The following is a 19,078-nucleotide window of genomic DNA, read 5'->3' on the forward strand; positions in this document are numbered from 1 at the left end:
GCATTTATACCAGTCAAACAGCATTAGAAAGGGGAAGAAATATGAAATGATACTTTATGATAACCACTAGTTCCTGGTTTTTATATACCCAGGTTTTCTTTCATATTGATTAGAAAAAATACAAATAGCTGGTAGATTATAATTTAGTATTAACTTTCTGATAAACTCTTGTGCCTTGTTTGTTATTTCTGAACCACCAAACACTTGCTTTATGAAAAGGAACACCGTCTCTCAGCAGCCTTTCATGTTGCATGTGTCTGGTTTTATCTTCCCCTGTAGTGCTTCCACCTCTTTTTTGATGCAGTTTGTTGCAGTTCTTGGTGCTGATGGGAGACTGTTTTGTCAAATGGGAAGGAAGGATCTTGTTCGTCTCATCCTAACCTGTGCTGCTTTGTAAGGATTAAGGAGACATCTGGTTTCTCTGTAATAGCTTATAAAAGGTGCCAGAGTATGATATCAAAGTATCTTCAGGAAACTGGGGGGTTGTAGATAGTCTGATGCTTGCCAAATACTCAGAGTGTCACTGTTTCCACTCTCAGAATAAACTGACAGCTCTGACAGTGTTGCAAACCTGTTTTATTAAACCCAGATCATTAGAATGTTTTGAAGATCAAGCCTTGTCTGAAAGCTCATCTAGGAGGATGCTTGGAAGCACTACATATTCCCAAGACTAATGGTACCTTGCCCAAAATTTGAGTATAAGCTTTTACATGTGCTGACCTACAGCTAATCCATGATTCTGTGGCTGCGTGGAAGCAGCTTTGGTTGCCAGAGTGACTATTTGTCAATCAGTTGCTGTAGATAAGAGTTCTTCAGATGGTTTGTAGCATTAGAATATAATATCTTGCTCAGTAAAGACAAGTCTATTTCCTTCTCCAGAGAGAAAACTAAGTAACAATTGTTAATTTAAACTAGAGGCTGGTCTTACTCTATAACTTTATTTCTAGCAGTGTAAAGCTTTCAGTTGGCTGTTTCTTCTTTCCCTGACTTAAAATCTAGTTATGCTAATGGAAAGGCAATACAGTTGCTGATGGTAGGAAGTGACATGAGCCAGCACAATGATGTGGAATCTTTCTCTAGTTCTCATTTCTTCCTATTCTGTGTTTTTGTAACTCCTCAATTTTACTAGTATGTTTGGATTCCTGTTGCTTTAGCTTTAAATTGTTTTAAAGTATGCATTATTATTTCAAGTAATGAAAGAAACCCCTAATTCCTTAACACAGGAGATTTAGTAGCTAGTCTAAGATTGTTAAATATCTGTGATTACCAACTCTAGTCCCAGCTGTATTAAATACTTAGTGGTTTTTATTGGAAAATACTAATGTGTCTGGAACAAATATGTTCCCATGTATTTTTGTTTTCATTAAACTTTTCTAAGCAAGACTTATAGATTCAAGTTGGAATTTCAGAATGACAAAAGACACAAAGTGAAAAAATTCCATTAGTTTGTATGGATTACCTGAGGATCATGCTTCCTTTCAGTTGTATTCTTCCTGAGTTGTGGTGTGGAGGTTGTTTGTTTGTTTGTTTGTAGTTTTTTATTCCTTTTTTTTTCCTCCTGGTCTCAGTTTGTAGAGTTTTGAGTTTGGTTTCATTATAAAAACTGTGAAGACTCAGGCTTGTGGGAAAGAAAACATCTTTTTCATTCAGCAATGAGTTTAATCTTAGGAGCAAGCCAGAAAAACTTGGCTACTGACAGAAGTGGATATTATAGAGGAAAATCCTGTTTTACTCATGTAGGTAATTTTTAAACTGCCTTGAATTTCACAAAATGTTAATATTAGTAGAAAATAGCTATTACATGACTTTACTCTTTCATAGGATACCTTGGTCCAGTTGCAGTCTACTTCACATGGCCTTCTTGAGGAATCAGTGATGTTCTATAAATAATTTAAATGGTTCTGATTTCTAATCTTTCATCGCTATACACTAGCATACACATTTGCTTTCCCTTTGTTGCTGAGAGAGAGGTCTGTAAAGGACACATCCACCAGGCAATTCTCAGAATATAAAGATGTATACATGGCTTTCATAATGCATGAAGTGTTTTTTCTTTCTCAGCTCAAGATAAACAAGCAAAAAGCTTGTGTATGTATCACACAATGTGAGTAGAGTTCCTGGGTATGTCATAGAGAATGTTCTGTCCAACCATCTTGATTTACTCGTCGTTGCTTGTGTCTTGAGTTTCATTAGGTGAGTGTGTAATTTGCCCTGAAGAAGTAAGCACAGCGCAGGGAAGTTAGCAGTGTGTGATGGTGGATAGAGGCCACTGGTGTGAGGAAACGGGAAACTATGACTGGTTTTCTGATTGTAGTCTGACAACTCTTTTTCTTAAGTTTGGTCTCATGGAAGTAAACATGGTAAGTAGGTGTTGTTCCAAAATTGGCTACACCTTAGTACTAAATCGGGGTAAATTGTCCTTGGTAGTATCCCTATAAAACATAAAGGAATATGTAACCATTCTGAATAAAGTAGATTCGGTTAATGTCAGGTTAGAATTTCATAGATTTTATGATAGACATAAAGAAACCACAAAAAGCAAACCAGGAAAAAGTGATCACGTTTTTCATAGTAAAACGGATTATTATCAACATAGTGGTTTTACATTTAATTTGGAGGAAAAGCCCGCCATTGTGGTGACCGCTATCTTAGAAGGAAAAAGATTAATACAAAATAAGATTGTAGAACAAAGTCTTGAAGGATCAAATTCTCAGTTGACACTGTTTTCCTGTGCATCATTTTTCTTTCAATCCCAATATTTTTTAAGACAAAAATGGTTTTCAGGTAAAGCTAGTGGATTAGTTAAATTGTTTTAAAGTATGCATTATTATTTCAAAATATAAACTTTGAATAAATGAAAGAGAGGAAGAGTAAGATATACTGTTACTATATAGGCCTGCAATAATGGATTGAATTGAAAGGCTAAATGTTGATTAGATTTTGATTTGGTTTTGCAGTGCTAGAATCTGTTGGGTTGAACAGGAACATATCTTAGAAACCTCTCTGCAGCTGTTGTCAGACAAGCTGCTTGTTCATGAGCCAAGCACTGGAGGTGTTCAATGTATTTGTTGTATGTGGAGCAGTGGGGATCACCAAGGGTTTTGAGGATAGGCTGTCCTCAGAGTAGGAACTGATGGGAGAGAAGGGGGCGGGAGAACATGTGTACAGTCCAAGCATGTGGCAGTGTCCCTGGTCATGTGCAGTCCATGGTCTTATTTAGTAGTCTTTCCATTCTATAAATTCAGTGAGTTTTGTCTTTTTCTTTCAAAATTGTTTTAAAAATCATCGGTGCTTTTGGTAACTCTTATGGCCTCTAACAATGAGTTCCATATTTTGTCACAAATTATCGCTTGTGCAGGAACAGAGATGGCAAGAAGAGCTGTCCAGTGGGAGGAGAATGCAAGGTTCAAGTTCTGTGTGTCTAAATCGTGTATCATTTACTAATTTTAATTTTTTTAAGGACTCTGCGTATTGTATATTTCAGAGCTATGGAGGTATATTGTTTAACTTTCTGGATTCACAGGAAGTTTTTAAAACACTGGTTTGCTTCAAATAGAATTGAATTAATGAAAAACTAGTCTGTTACCTACTGCAAGTGTACTGTTGGGCTTTTTAAAGCAGTGTTTGTGGCCTTTGTTTCATATTAAGTTCAATGTTGTGAAATGCACATTGAGTATTTCTGTTGTAAGTATTTTAAAACAAAAATTTGTACACTGTAAGTATAACATTATTTAGAAAGAAATTTGGATAAACCTTTTTGCTATCCAGATTAGATTAATGAGATTTTCTTGCAGTGCTTGAGATTTAAAGTGAAGAAATTGGATAGGAGTAAAGTAATTAATTCCACTGCCATATGCATGCTCAAGTTTGCAAAATGCAACCTAAGCAGAATACTTGCTCCATCCTACTTTGTCCCTCTATAACTAAAATAAACTGTAGCTTATCTTAAGCAACAGAAGGTGGAAGCGAATTTTAAAATATAATGCATTCCTGAAGGACATTGCTTATTGAAACTAGCATGTAGTTTGCAATATGATTTATTGTAGTATTCTTTTTATGTCCAGTCAGTTTGAAAGTTTCCCCTTTCTTCCAGTGAAGTGCTACAGTGCATTTTATACACAAGCTGTTCTGTTGTAGGCTGTTTCATGTATTGCAAAGATGTGCTGCTGACTGCTAGTCTCATTTGAAGATTTTCTTTTTGCACAGAAACTGCTTTATGAAACACATGGGTTTTTTACCTCTCTCCTAGTAGGAACATAATATTCAAGAGGAAGGGAAAGTCTCTCACTGTGTTCTAGGTGTGGCGGAGTCAGGGTCTGACAATATGTGAATGTCTTTGCTTGAATCTTTTCTAAGGGGAAATCTTTGCTGACTACCACAGAAGGAGGCTAATCTGAAATTATATTGAAACTTTCACCAAAGGTGTTCTTCTAGATAAAATTCCTGTAACTTTTTGACTTGATTGGTACTACTCTGTGACTTACTTCACCAGCATCAATATTTTGTTTCACTGTGACTTACTTTACCAACATCAATATTTTGTTTTGCTGAAGAGCTTTTGGTGTTAGTTAGTTTAATCACTATATCAATTCAAATCTGATTGCTTTCCGAAGCAGTTTGTGATCCTTCAGATATAAAAAGGAATACTACCAACTAACTTGGTCTGAGTACCACTTAATATTGACTTTGTTCAGTGGTATTTTTTTTCACTTTATAGCTGTTGTTCACACTTAATGGCTACCCACTTATACTGAAAAGACATGTAACAACATAATTTAAAAAATCTCTACCCCTCAACCCTATCTCAGGATGTTGGTATTTAATCAGTTTTGCTGATAGTTTTTACATCCTAATTAGCTTTGCTTGAGTTGAGAGTTTGTTCTCTCTGTTTGTTGAAATTACATTGAATCATACATATTTCAAGTGGATTCTCAAGTGACTTTTGTAAAATACACTTTCTGCACACCAGCAGCTGAGTATTACTGATGTAGGAAGTGCTGGAGAGAGGAACCTTCATTTCAGCCTCATGATATAATTGTTCAGGTACACCCTTGAGCAACCAGTTGAAACTGAAAAGGAGGCTTTAAATAAACATTTAAGTTGCAGTACAGTCATTAAAGACCTAATTACTTACTTTTTAATTTAAAAAACACTCCTAAACCACTCTGGCTATAATCTCATCCTATGGGTGATTCTAGTGAGTAAGTAGGCTACAATGTGATAGTGGGCAAAAAGAGTGTGGACTAATAGGTCCCTGCTTTGGAAATGTCGTAGTGTCATTAGTGAATGCAAGAGAATATTAAAAATATGGAGCCTCATCAATTTATGAAGGATTATAAATTATGATAACAGATGAGGGGGGGCTTGATAACCAAGGAAATCTTTCAGTTCCAAGTCCTAAGGAAGGTCACAACACCGGGAAAATCTTTCAAAAGCCAAAGTAGTTGAAGTATTTCTCTTCTGAAAATACCTCAGAAACTTCAGCATAAATTTTTGCTATTTATGAATGGCAAGACAGAAACTTCATTTTGCTGGGATTAAGGAAGTAATTCCTTAATCATTCATCCAGGAGCAAGTCAGAAAAGTAATATGCCTAGAGGAACAACTTACTTTCCTGCTCCTCATTTTAAGGCTGCAACATTATCAGTCTGTTTTCCTTTTCAAAACTGTGTCAGCTATACATCAAAGAGCATTTTTAGGTAGGTGCCAGTCTATTTACTGGTGCCACAGTAGATGTGTTTTGGAATTGGCTCCCTCCATGCCAAGGACCTTTGAGGGTGGGATAGAATAGATAAGGAGTTGCTTTCTCCATTATTATTTTTCTTTTTGGCCAGGTAGGGAGAGGCACAGTCGTCCTTTTAGCTACTAGGGTGGATGAGATACAAGAAGATCTGCTGGCCTCCAAAGGTCATGTTTAGTTTGGAACTAGCTCAATGCAGAGTTGAAAGTTTAATTTTGGAGAAATAAAACAGGAGAGCAATCTTTGAGAAACCAGAACACTTTCAATTCCAGAGGAAAGGATGTGAAAAGTTTACTCTAGAAAAATCAGGATTTTTTAATTGATTTATTTGCAAAAAGAGAGTAATCTCTGGGAATGTTTTCCTTAGTGGTCATATTTAGTATATCTAATGAATTTTTGTGCAGTTCTGCAAGTGTTTCACATAATGTTTCCTTACATCTCTTTTATCAATTTGTGTCCCTTACCAGAGGTACACTGGCTACTAGGGCAGAGAATATTGCTCTTGCATTAGTCGGTTAAGAATTAGATGAAACCTGGAGTCTGGCGATTCTGGTGATTCTGGTGACATGTTGAACATGTTTGCTGCTAATAAGTTTGAATTATTCTAACATTATTGCAGAAGAACCAACACAGCATTAATTACTGTCTCTAAGTCTGCAGAATCTGGCTTGCTGACTCTAAATATGCAGTTATGGTAATAACTGCATGGTAATAAAAATCATGGAATAATTCTAGAAGCAGAAGAGCTGATGGAGTCTCTGTCCAGGATGGCAGCTGCACAGCTCCCAGCCTCTGTTCCCAGTTTGCAGTGACATGGCCTTACTCCCTTCTGTTTTACTTTTCCTGAAGCTGTTGCTGAACTGAATTGTTTGTGACCTGAGCAGGAACTACAGCGTGAGTGTGCCAGGGACATGGGACATGGGATAGGACCTCTTCCTTCTGTGGGCCATGAACTGTTCTGCTGCTTCACCACAGCTTTTGGAGCAATGCTTTTAGTAAAAAACCTGTCAGGGATCTCTAGATAACTGCTCTGTCCTAGAAGGATACAACTAAAACTAAGATGAATTGCTAATCTCTGAGTATTAAAATTCATAGCCTAGAAAGCTTTGTTAGCTCTTAAAATTTAAGACCATGCAACTACATTCTGTTTTTCTTTCATTGGTGTAAATCTACCTTCATTTCACTGAAAGCCTAGCATGCAACTGGAAGAAAAAATTCAGGCTATTTAATGAGATGCAGTTGAAGAAATCCAGTGAGACAAACTAAGATGAATGAACATGTGGGAAGCAACTACAGTCAAAGTGAGAAATATGCTGCATTTTGAGAAATACAAACAAGTAGGAAGGTAGGAATAAAGTGCTGGCACAGAGTAAGCCAATTGCCTAGAGCTGGGTATCCAACAATAGTTAATTTGGGAGATGAAGTTACTGTCCCGTTGCATTGCTTTCCTAAAAGAAATGAGGTAAAACTGGTCTGGCACTTTTGAAAGGCAAGTCAGCAGCTGAATCAGTATCATGAATGACCTTGTTCAGAACTTGTGGCTTTTCCAGAAACATTTCTGGGTGTGGAGAGAGGAACAAACCAAAAAAACCTCTACCAAACAGTAAAAAACCACCTCAAACAAACAAAAAGCAAAACCAAAACTAACAAATCCAGAGCAGAATTACTTATTCTCTTTTATGAATGCTTTGATTTTTGCTATTATTATGGAAATTTTTGTAGTGTTTGCATTATTATCTTACAAATACGTACTCCAGAAAAACATCTGAATTGGTATAGAGCAGTGTATCTTACATCTGTGTCTTCTAAAATGCAAAGTGGGGAGGTTGTGTAGGTGCAGTTTTTAAAGTATGTGTTGTTCTTCTTGTATTGCCAGCCATATTACTAATAATAGGACTATGTGCTCTCTCAGCATGTTTCATTTACCTTGTCACTATGAGCTTCTACAGAAGTCCTTAAGTGTTCTGAAAAAATATGGGATTTGAATCTAATTGAGACAAGCCTAGTACTGGATACTTCTGGAGGACATAGATCCCATTCCCCTTCTCTTGACAAGTTAGAGAATTTGTGTTGGGTGATATTTTTTTACGTCTTACTTTTTAATCCTGTATGGTCTATCATCTTTGTTGAGTCTCTCAATAAAAATTTTTGTAGTAGCATACAAAAGCAGTAAGTATTCTACATCTCATGATGTAGAATAATTGTCTTTAAATTGTCTGTAGGGGAGTGGTTGGAACAACTAATCCTTGCAAATGGGATTCCCACTTATGTCCGTGAGGTAAAAGCATGTCTGGTGTGGTTAAATATTTTAGTTGCCACAAGTTCACTCTGCATCCTTTTCAGACCCTGACTCCTGCACAGTAATTAGCATGAGGGTGTTCACAGAAAAGGAATCTGTCCACAGAGCTGTGCTGTGTTTGTCTGTAGAATATAGCTAATTATTTTCTTCCTCATACACTTATGTTTATACTCAAAGTACACTTTAAGCTGCTTGTACTCCTAAGTGTCACTGTTTTTCATCTATCACCATTCTGTTTCCAGTCATCTATCACCATTCTATTTCCATTCACTAGTCACCATTTATCTTCTTGATGCATGGCATGGATAGATGACACAAAGATTGAAAGTGTATCTTTGGTTTATAGAAAGAAGAAAATATTGTTTCATTTTGATAAAAATACCACTGACTTACTATGCTTATACTAGTATCTGTATATTTCAATTTTTATTTTGGTTTCTTGCTTATTAGGTTTGGTGAGAATCACTCATAGCTCATCCTATCTGTATCTGGTATTCAAGGACTTATGCACTTTTCATTAAACTGCATACATGATTTTGACTTGTGGATGATAGAAAATGAAAGGTGAAATGAAATGGCTACAGAGTTTTTAGAACTGAATAATTCCCCAACCAAGTTATGCAGTTACTTCAAGTGAAAAATTAACAACCTACTGTGCTTGGCATTTTAATAATGTATGGTAAGCTTACCCCATGTCTGGGGTTTTGTTTGTTTATTTGCTTTTTATTCTGTGGGGGATTAGTTGAATTTATTTTTTAATGTTTTGGCACATAAAGAATCAAGGACATATGTGGCATAAGGTGTATTTAGTGCATATGTAATTGTTCAATTTTTTTTTTTAATAGAAAGATGTTTGCATCTCAAACTGCAGTTTTTATGCTCAAGTTGTAAATATGGAGGACTTGATATGCTTTTTTGATATGGCACTTATGGGGTTTGAACATGAGATTAGAAATACCTGTTCAATAAATCTGCCTCCGTATTAAGTACGCAGCAGCTCAACTCCTGACAGCAGTGTGCATTGCTTTGGGTGCGTGTTGCTCTCTGTGTGCAGGGTGGTCTTGGGGGTTTTAACCCTCTGTACAGCACAGAAGAGGCTGATTAGTGTTCTAATCACTGTAAGTCATATAAATCTATCTTTTGGTTTCCATTTTTGTCTTTCTTCCCATCACCTTTTGCCTGGGAAAAAACCAAAAAAACGGTTGGTTTTGTTTTCTACATTAATCCTGTTTGCTGGGTCTGGGTAGGAGGTTTCTGTCAGAGGACACAGCAATGATACTTCTTCATTGTGGAGGCTGGAGGGAAGGGGAAAGGGACACAGTTCATTGCACTAGGGAGTTGTTTGAGTTGTTTTGGTATGCAAAATGGGAAAAGACTCTATTCCTTGTAAAGTCCTGAGCTTGAGGGAGAAATACTAAGCTTTGCTCTACCTCTTCAGTCTCCCGGCTGTGTATAAAAGCAGTTGCCAGGGTGAGAGAGGCCACTGGCTGAGCTAACCCTGACAAAGGTTTCCATTCCCATCCTGGCTGGGAAGGAGAGGAGAATTGGAAGCAGGTTTTTGGGTTTCTTGTAAAAATAAAAACAGGTCTCAGTCCCCAGCTATAGTTAGAGTCTTCGCTGTGGTTGTTTCCTGTGGATTTTGAGGATTCATTTGAGCACATGGGATATTCTTGCAAATTGTATGTACCCAGATGCTGCAACACCTCAAAAACAAACAAAACCTCGTTATCAGCTCTTAACTGATTTGTATGAAGTTACTTGGTTCTTTGACAAAGTGCTCTGTAGATCTAGGATTTTCGTAGTGTGCTGGTTTGGGCCCAGGTAGAGTTAGTTTTCTTCTCAATGTCATGTATGAGGCTGTGTTTTGGATTTGTGCTGAACACACTAATGGCCTTTTCTGCTTTTTGTACTGCCCTGCTGGTGAGGGGACATTATCTAGCAACATGCAGAAACGTAAACTTAGTTTGTGAATGGTACCACATCTGATACATGAAGGACTCCTGTGGAGCTGAGTGCTTTGTGTTGCTGCTACTTGTACTGCTCTGTAGAAAGCAATTTGGATTCTGTTGTAGCGGTGCTGAGCCAAACCTAATGAAATTCAGCCACTGTTTTTGTGTTCTGTTGCTTTTTAGGTTCATCTACTCACTGTTGGTTTGAAAATAAAACACAGGGTTTGTGTTCAGAATTAGTTGTGGTTTATGTAGCAGGACTGACTTTGCTAGTGCACTCAGTTAAAAGCTTCAAAGATACGAGTTGCAAGAGAAAATTCAGCCTAAGTGGATTTAAAGGTTAGTGTTTGGATACCTCTATTAATTGCTTAACGTTTCTTATCTAGAATTGTCAAGGCTTATCTCAGCCACTTTAGCTGAATGCTCAATTGTCATGGAATCATTTCAAGTATTAGTGCACATTTTAAATTATTCTAACAACAAAGCAGATATCCCCTCAGGCTCCATTACAAATGTGCTTTAAGGTGCTGAATACTTCAAGGTGACTTCCTATTTCCAGCTTGCACTTCATCAGCAAGGTGATTTGTAACATGTAAATGTAATTGATAGCTCTGCCTGGAATCTGGAGGCTTTGCATAATTCTATTCCTTACTGCTAATTAGTCCACTAGTCAGTTGCTTCTCATATGATCCTTTATATTTTGACAGTCGTAAGAGCAGTATTCATCCTTCACAGACATTTCTCTAAAACCAGCAGACATTCTGTTAAATTCACGATCTCAAATGGGATACTGAGTGAAGACTCCAAACAGAAGTTCACAACTTAAGAACTTTTGGAGACGACCTGACCTCTGTAAGCAGTAAACCTTTAGGTGTTCTTCATCACACCTGTGCTCTCCAGCACCAATATTTGAGGTACCTTCACTGGTCTGGCTGGCTGTTGGGTTCCATGAGGCTGCTTTCTAAAACTGCTTTTAGAACAGGGTCTCTGTACTTTCTGGACTTTCTGTGGAGGATCAAGTCAGTTCTTGAACAATTCTTAATTAAAGCAACTTGCTTAAGAGAAGCAGACTCTTGTTAGGTAAGCAGTATTCTCTCTGGAGAAGAGCATGTTCGAAACACTTAATTGTTTTGAAAATTCTGTCTCTGAAGATCAAATTCTACATGAATCTCTGTTACAGTAATCTGTTGGGTTGAGATTTGATTTGGTTATTACTAGTGCCATGAAAATGTCTTTAAGTTGGACTTTGTGGCATTTTAGTACAAATGAATAATAAGAGATGGGTGTATGCCAGACTTCCTTTCATAAAAATGTAGTAGAAGAAATTATTTAAAGCTTTCTCTTGTGTTGACATACTGTAAATTGAGCTTATGAAGAACTAAAAAAATCAGAGAGAATAGGAATTGATTGGAGCTGGGCTGGGTTAATTTTGTGCCTGGATCTTTTGTGCTATACTTCTTAGGGGGTTTCTTTGTTATTTTGAAATCAAAGAGAAATGTGAAAAAAACGTTATTTGCGTCCAACAAAAGAAGGGGCTATAGCTGATAAAATTAGGAAGAAATCCATCTGGTTGCAAGAGTTGACCTGAGCTGTCCTTTGTTTTCTCCACTTGTCGTTGATTCTGCCATTGCATGTGATGAGGGGAAAGTGGTTGAGGTTTCCAAAAGCTTTAACTCAGGATGAGGATAGTGGCTTAACACAAACCACTCAGATCCCTGCCATCATCTACTACTTGAAAAAGTGGCAGACCATCATCCAAAGTATTGCACCTCTCTCCTCACCATAAATCTGTTGACTGTTGAGGAATAACCATGTTCTGAGGGTGTGTTGTAGTTATTTCTATTTTCTGTGCACTGGCTTTTGCAATTCCACAACGTAGAATAATATTTTGGCAATAAAAAATGCAAATTAAGCAAGTTTGACGGCTACTCCAAAAATGTGGTTTGGAACCTTACTCAGTTCCCAATTTGTTCTGGTCACAGTGGGTCAGCCTTATGTCCCATAAATGAGATTATTATTTGTGTTGCTTTGGACAGGAATGCAGATGTGAACATGTTTTTCAGATGAAGATTTTAAAGGTGTGTTGTTCTGCTTCAGGTTGGAGCCTTCCTCTGTACTCTCTGTTTTTGTTTTTTTTTTTTGTTTTTTTTTTTTTTCTGAACACTGGCGCTGTTGTTTTTTTCCTAGTAATAAATATGGCTGTCTAACACTCAGTTTTTCAGCACATACTCTGCTCTTAATGAATGTGATCATTTACACAGTGTCACTGTAGTATTGGCATGCTAAATAATTTAGAGAGCTGTGGCAGGTAGATAGCTCTGTGGTGTCTATGTTACTATGGCAATACATTTGCTTAATGTAAATATTAGTCATTCTGACCGTATGAATCTCAGAGCTTCTGACATTATTAGCTGTGTCTGGAAGGTGGGAGTCTGCATATCTGAAAGAAAAGTTGTTCTGGCAATATTAATGGTTTAAAGATTACTTTCTTTTTCATAATTCCTTCTGCTTTGTGACTGAGCTCCATAATCTATTGATTGTAACGAACAGAGCAGAACATTTCTCCCATTTCTTTATCATGGTTGTAATGCAGCTCTGTTATAAAGAAATATATAACTCTATTCTGATCCTCCAAAAATTCAGCTGTCTGAAATGATAGGAAATAAGATCTTGAGGTACATGAACTTTGCTGCTGATCACACAGTCAAGGCAGTTTAGGAGCACAAGAAATAAAATCAAACTTGGAAGAAAAGTTTCAAGGGCGTTAGACTGAGTTCCCTGACTTGACGAGGAAGCTAAGCCTGAGGCTTTTCCATTCCCTCTGTGGGTACCAGCAGGTCTGGAATTAGTTAAGAAACACCTAGTTTGTTTGAAAATTATTGCAGAAATGATATGTTAGTGAAGTTTGTTTCTTAAATAGTTTTTTAGATTTTTTTAGTCCATTTTTATGAATCATTTCCAGGGAAAATGAACTGCCTTCTGCAAAATTTTTTCTTTATTGCCAACTTATTCCTGATTCTGTGAACTATTCTTTGTTATGATCTGCTAGCACCTTTGAGGCATCAAATAGAAGTGGAAAAAGAATTAGATCACAGTTGATAGTTTATGCAAAAGCTCAGTCACTTCATGCCATGAATACTGAATATACACTGGTAGCATTTGTAACATTTTATGAACTTTCTGAAACCTCGATGTGTTAAACTGCTAAGCTTAGAATCAGTTTTAAAAAGATTTGTCAGGAATGTGCTGCCCTTCCCCTGTATTTAGAATAGTCCCCACCCTTCCTGCCAAACATCTGTAACGCACTAAAAGAAAGCATAGTAAGCAGTGAACGATGTCTTTAATTATTTGTAGGGTGGATTATACTGGAGGTTTCTGTGTGCTGCAGTCTGACACCAGTGCTCAGCATCTATCTGTGTTTGGCCCATTGTCTGTCAAAGAAGGAAATAATTTAAAAAACAGTAGTAGCCAAGCAAAGACTTCTGGTTCCTTTGAATTTTGCAGAAGAGATTTTACTGGACTTGTATAAGTGTTCTTTACTTTTTCTGTCCCTGAGATGATAAAACTTTCACTGTCAGTGCTTGCACATAAGACAAAACTCCTTACTGGACAAGAATACAAACTAGAGTTATTAGTTGCCTTTCCGTGGCACTGATGCTGACAAATGCTAGTCTGGAACTGAAGTTAACCTAGGAAAATTAATTATTTACCACATATCTTTTCCTGACAAGCCTGCCTGTGGGAATACTATGCTGTCTCTTCTTTAAAAATATAGTGTGCTTTAGGTGTATCTCTTGATTGTAGATGCAGAGAAGTATTGAAACATTTAGATTCAGAATGCCTACCAAGTATTAACGCAGTTGAAATAGTAATTGGAGGAGCTTCTCTGATTATGCTTTTAGTAAACAAACCATACTCATAAAATGGCTTGGGAAAAGCCACATCTAGTACAGTGTACTGGAAGAAAAAGACTTCAGAGGCACTTTCTGCTCTGTGGGAAGAACGTGTGTAGAGAGTTGCTCCTGTGGCACCGGGCTGGCTGGGTTTTCCCTTAGGGAAAGAGACTTGATGGTGCTGCATTTAAAAGTCACAAGTATCCATTTTTCAGGACACATTTCTGTGAGGGATATTTTGAGCCCTCAACCAACAATCTTTTCTGGATTTGGCTTCAGGACCTGGTGTGTGCCGTAGGACCCACGAGAAGAGCATGGCAGAACGGGAGGTAGGGGACAGGGTGTGTGTTCCCTTGGCATAACTCATACTAATGGGCTCTGGTGGAGGCTCAGCTGGCTTGGTGAGCTTGTGGCATCTTGAATCTACCACTGAAGTAGACTGCTCTCTTTTTTTTTTTCCTTTTTCTTTTTTTTCCCCAGCTGCAGCACAGCTTGGGGATGCAGGGCGGTACCCACAGCTTCCTGCAAGCAGGGATGCAGTGGAATGCTGCACCGAATCTTTTCTTTCTGACCTCCACAGCATTTCTTTGCTTCTACTGCTGAAATATGGCATGCCTCTATTTTAAAGCTGGGCTGAGGAAAGTGGAATGGATTGTGTTACAAGCTAAATGTTTAAATTGGGTGATAAATTGAAAGGAACAAAAGTGTGTTCAAAAAAGCAGTTGTAGTTAATGTTTCACACATGATTTGCTCAGCTAGTTTCTTTTACTGTCACAGTGCAAGTGCCTTTTCACTTTTCCCCACAGAAGAAAAAAATCTAATTGTTCTGCAGTGCCTTTTTTACGTATGTAATGAATGTCTGCTTTTGAGTATTACCTTACAAATAAAAAAGTGGAGATTTTATCTGTAGTGCTTTTATGCTTTTTGTTGTCATTCTTTATAGTCTACTTTGAAAATGTAGTGATGGCTGTTGTGCAGTCCTGTATATGACTCTCCTGGAGGAAGGAGAGCTGGTACCTCTCTTGTGTTGGGATGGGGAGGTCCCAGAGGAACTGTGTATCTCACACTTGTGCTGACTGCAAATTGTTTTTGGACTGGCACGTGTGAGTCCTCACACTGGATAGTGTTGATAGCTGGCACTTAATTATCCCATCTCATCTTCTTTCCATTGCTGTCCCAGGACAAATACATTGTGGAGATTAAAAGGGAAAGAATATTATGGCCCTTGTCTTCTTATGTTATCCTTAAAAATAATTGTTGTCCATTTAAGTGCGTAAGTAGTTGCAGCAGAGAAATACATAGACTAGTGTAAGGTCTAAAGTGTATTTCCAGTATCTTTTCCAATAAATTGAGGTGTTTTTATAGTTATATTTGTAGTTTCAATGGAATATAGTTCAAAAGGATGAGAAAAAACGGAGGTATGGTTTCCAGGGTTTTGTTGTTAATTTTGTTAGTATCTCAGTGCTTTATTTTTCTTTTAAGAATTACAGAGCATATGTCAAGTGTAATTTAATATATTGTAGGTTAAAAATATTTGTCACTTAATCTTTGTTGTTACTGCAGTAAGACAGACAGACACTGTTGAAATCATAGTAATGAGTGACATTTATGTTGATGTTGCTTCGTCTAACATCTATTGTTAGAAGAACAGGGCTTTGGGTTCTCAGAAGGATCAGGAAAAAGGCACAGAAGGCTTGTGCTTTCTCACAGCATGACCTCAACAGGTGTTTATTTCCAGGTGCAGAACACTTACTTCAGGGCTAAGTAATACTAAAGGATGTGATTCTAACATCCTGCTTGGTTATTATAGTTTAATGCCACTCAGCATTATAATTAGCTTTACTAGACATTAATAAGTGGGTTTAATATTCAAACCATGGTGTTGGAGTTAAGTGTGCCAATGAACCTTATCAGTGGAGCAAAATGTAAATTTTAACTCATTTATCTCATTAGCCTTTAATAAGGCTGTGCTTCGCAAATCAGGGCTGCATCATCTGCCGATTATACCCTCTGATCTGCTAAGCAAAATAGCAATCTAATAATAGCCATGCATTGCATGAAATTCTCCCACTGGTGTTCTGAAACACTTCATGTATTTTTTTTTTTTCTTCAGGGGGCCTTGATTGTGTCTTTTCTGCACGATGCCAAAATATGGAAATGAATGTAAGATGAGAATTCATTACTTGTAGGCTCTGGCTTTAGAAGTGTTTTGCCAAATAGGAGTTTGTGATGGGCTGTAAGTCTAAGTGTGTAGTCTGTAAGTCTAAGAGTGTGGTGCATAGGGATTCTGAGAGTTTTTGGGACAAGTAAATGGCCAGACAGTCAACTGAATAATATTGACTTGCTGCTTTAATAATAATCCGAGCTTTCCAAAAGTCTGTGGCCCTTGTATTAAGGGAGAAACTGAGCTGAGTAATTTACCTCAGGCCCATCTAAAGGGAAGAGAATTGCAGGAGAAAAGTGAAGGAGTAAAGTCTTGTGGCTTGAGCTCTTGTATGGAAGCAGTTACCATTGCAGCTCGTGATGATCGTTTTGTGCCCTGCATATTATTGAGAGCAAGTAAACAAAAATTGAACACATTTGAAGTAATTATTCTAGCAAGACCAGTTTTGATGCTTTTCCCCAGCAAGTTGCTCATATAGCATTGCCTAAGTCTAAAGAAACTTGTTAAGTTATTCTAGAAACTTTCCAGCTTTGAAGGTTTCTCAATAAATGTTGGTAAGATTCACTGACTGGGAGTGAGCAGGGGTGATTCTGATGTCCAAGGCTGCAAAACTCAGTCATTCCACTTGTAAGCTGATTTACTTTGAAAAATTTATGCGAGCATTTTCAGGTTGAATTTTTTAATGTTTGCATCTCTTTCTAGAGCAGCATTAAAGCAGTACTTCAGATACATAGAGCCTATCGTGACAGAATCTCTTTAAATGGTTGCTAGAGTGCAAGGGGAATCTCCTTTCTTACCATAGTGTGTTAAACTGATATTTAAACCTCCTTGTAGTCTGCTGAGGGCTGCTAGCAGTGTATTTTAATAGCAACACCTGCTGCCCTCTCAGGGGCACAGAGCCTGTTGGCTACTTTTGGGCGTAGATGGACTGTACTAGTAGTCATCCTTCACAGTACCATGTTGTATTTTCTGTGTTGATCTTCGTGATGGTCAGGTGATAGGTAGATACATTGTCACAGAGAAAACTCAGTTTTTTCCCCTATTTAGAGAAAACCACAGGTTTGTCTCCCAGTCCCACTGAGTTAGAGGATTGAGGGGCATTGCCACAACTCCACCTGTACACATGGAATCCAGTGGTTTTAATTTTAGTGTTTGTCGCCCTGATTTTGTAAGACTTTGTTAAGCGTTCTGATGTTTGCATTCTTTCAACAAACTTTCTCACACACAGTTCTGTAAATAACCTATGTTTTGCATTCTTTCATGGAGGTGGAGAGAATTGATGGACCCTTGGTCTGTCCAGTGGCATTGGAGAGGTGGCACTGTCACCCTCCAATCCACTGTCACCTTTGGAAAACTATAAATGTTGGAGTCAGAAAATAAAGTTCCTCTTCTTCTTCTTCTTTTGTTCCCCTCGAGAGCAGCAGTGTCTGTGTCATCATTTCGTGTCTTATCGCAACAAGTGTTGGCAACTTTGAGGACTGATTCTTTCCAATTAGGCTGATGGTTGTGGTGTCCATGATTGCAGCTGTATGTGGCTTTGGTTCTGGCACTCCTGACGAGAGGAGTTCATAGGACCATAGAATGGCGTAGGTTGGAAGGAACATTAAAGATTATCCAGTTTCAGTCCTGCCACCATGGGCAGGGACACTTTTCACTAGACAAGGTTTCTCAGGGCCCCGTCTAACTTGGCCTTGAGTACTTCAGGGATTGGGCATACACAACTTCTCTGGGCAGCCTGTTCCACTGTCTCACTACCCTCTGAGTAAAGAGCTACTTCCTGTCGCCTAATCTAAACACCTCTTGTAGTTCAAACACATCTCTCCTTGTCTCATCACTGTCTGTCCATGTAAAAAATTGCTCTCCCTTCTTTTTGTAAACCCCCTTAAAGTACTGGAAAGCTTTAGCGAGGTCTTCCTGGAGCCTTCTCTTTGCTGAACAGTCCCAGCTCTCTCAGACTGTCTTTGTCAAGAGGTGCTCCAGCCTTCAGGTCATCTTTATGGCTCTCCTCTGGACTTGCCCTAGCAGGTCCACATCTTTCTTGTGCTGAGGTCGGCAGACCTGGTGCAGTATTCCAGGTGTGGTCTCACAAGGGCAGGGTTTTCTTCTATCCTTCATTAATTTGTCATTAGTCATATATATTTGGTTTTGTGCCGACTTCCTAGGAACACCATTTATTTTCAGTTAGTTTTTTCAGCACAGACACTTGGTTGTGTGCAGATACTTCATAAAGTCACCGGAGGGCTTCATGGGCCACTCTGTGACTCTCAGGACTGAGGGTCATGTCTTTCAGAGAGAAAGTCTGCTTGAGAACAGTAGGGATGTCTGAACTACCTGACAGTTCTGAAACAGTAGGGTAGGGCTTTATTATTGCAGTGCCTGTGGCATGAATTACTGTGCAAGTATAATGTTACCTGTGGGGCAAGGTGAAGATAAAACAGAATGGAGATGGCGGTGTACGTGGTGACAGTAGAAATACTGTGAGTTTTGTTTTAGCAGAGGGATAGCTGGTGAATGATGTAACAGTTTTGCATATTCTAAAGTGCTTTCTTAACTGATGCATCAAAACAAAAAATTGGTTTGATGTATGCTTTCTACAATTCAGAGGTTGGAAAAATAGTAATAAATGTTTAAATTCAGTGTCAAGATCAGTGTCCTCAGAAGTAAAGGTGGAGGTCTCACTTCCAAGTGTGTCGTGATTACAGCTGTCAGCTGTTCAAGGTCTGTGCGTACAAACAGACTTTCTCCTGCCTCTTTGAACTGCTTCTGTCTTCAGCTTGGGAGCCCTCTGAGGACTGGTGTGTCAGATCTGACAGGATACTGTAGCTTCTACAGTTCTGTCAGCCTTACACAGAAGGACAGAAGTGGAGGTGAGAAGCTGCAGGGTTCCCCAAGACATACACAGACACTCCCCACTTTCAGAATTGCGCAGGCTGGAATGAGCAACCTGGTGATGGGTGGAACCTGTTCTTTCCCACGCCAGTGGAAGCCTCCATAGGTGTTACAAAATTAGATGGGAGAGGCTGTGGTTTGACT

At 38.3% G+C, this 19,078-nt stretch overlaps 1 protein-coding gene across 4 annotated transcripts in view; it reads left to right on the forward strand.

Annotated features, from left to right (window-relative positions):
• The window catches only part of FHIP1A (FHF complex subunit HOOK interacting protein 1A), a 79,114-nt gene that overhangs the window by 15,408 nt on the left and 44,628 nt on the right, over positions 1-19,078 (forward strand). The window contains exon 4 of one of the 4 annotated variants that reach the window (XM_041395848.1): positions 14,097-14,210. The exons of the other annotated variants lie outside the window; for them this stretch is intronic. The gene's annotated coding sequence lies outside the window, so the exon portion shown is untranslated. The remainder of the gene's footprint in view (positions 1-14,096; positions 14,211-19,078) is intronic. 4 annotated transcript variants of the gene reach the window in all.

The sequence above is a fragment of the Onychostruthus taczanowskii genome, unplaced genomic scaffold (genome assembly GCF_017590055.1).
Source record: "Onychostruthus taczanowskii isolate IOZ18803 unplaced genomic scaffold, ASM1759005v1 scaffold12, whole genome shotgun sequence".
Classification (NCBI taxonomy): Eukaryota; Metazoa; Chordata; class Aves; order Passeriformes; family Passeridae; genus Onychostruthus; species Onychostruthus taczanowskii.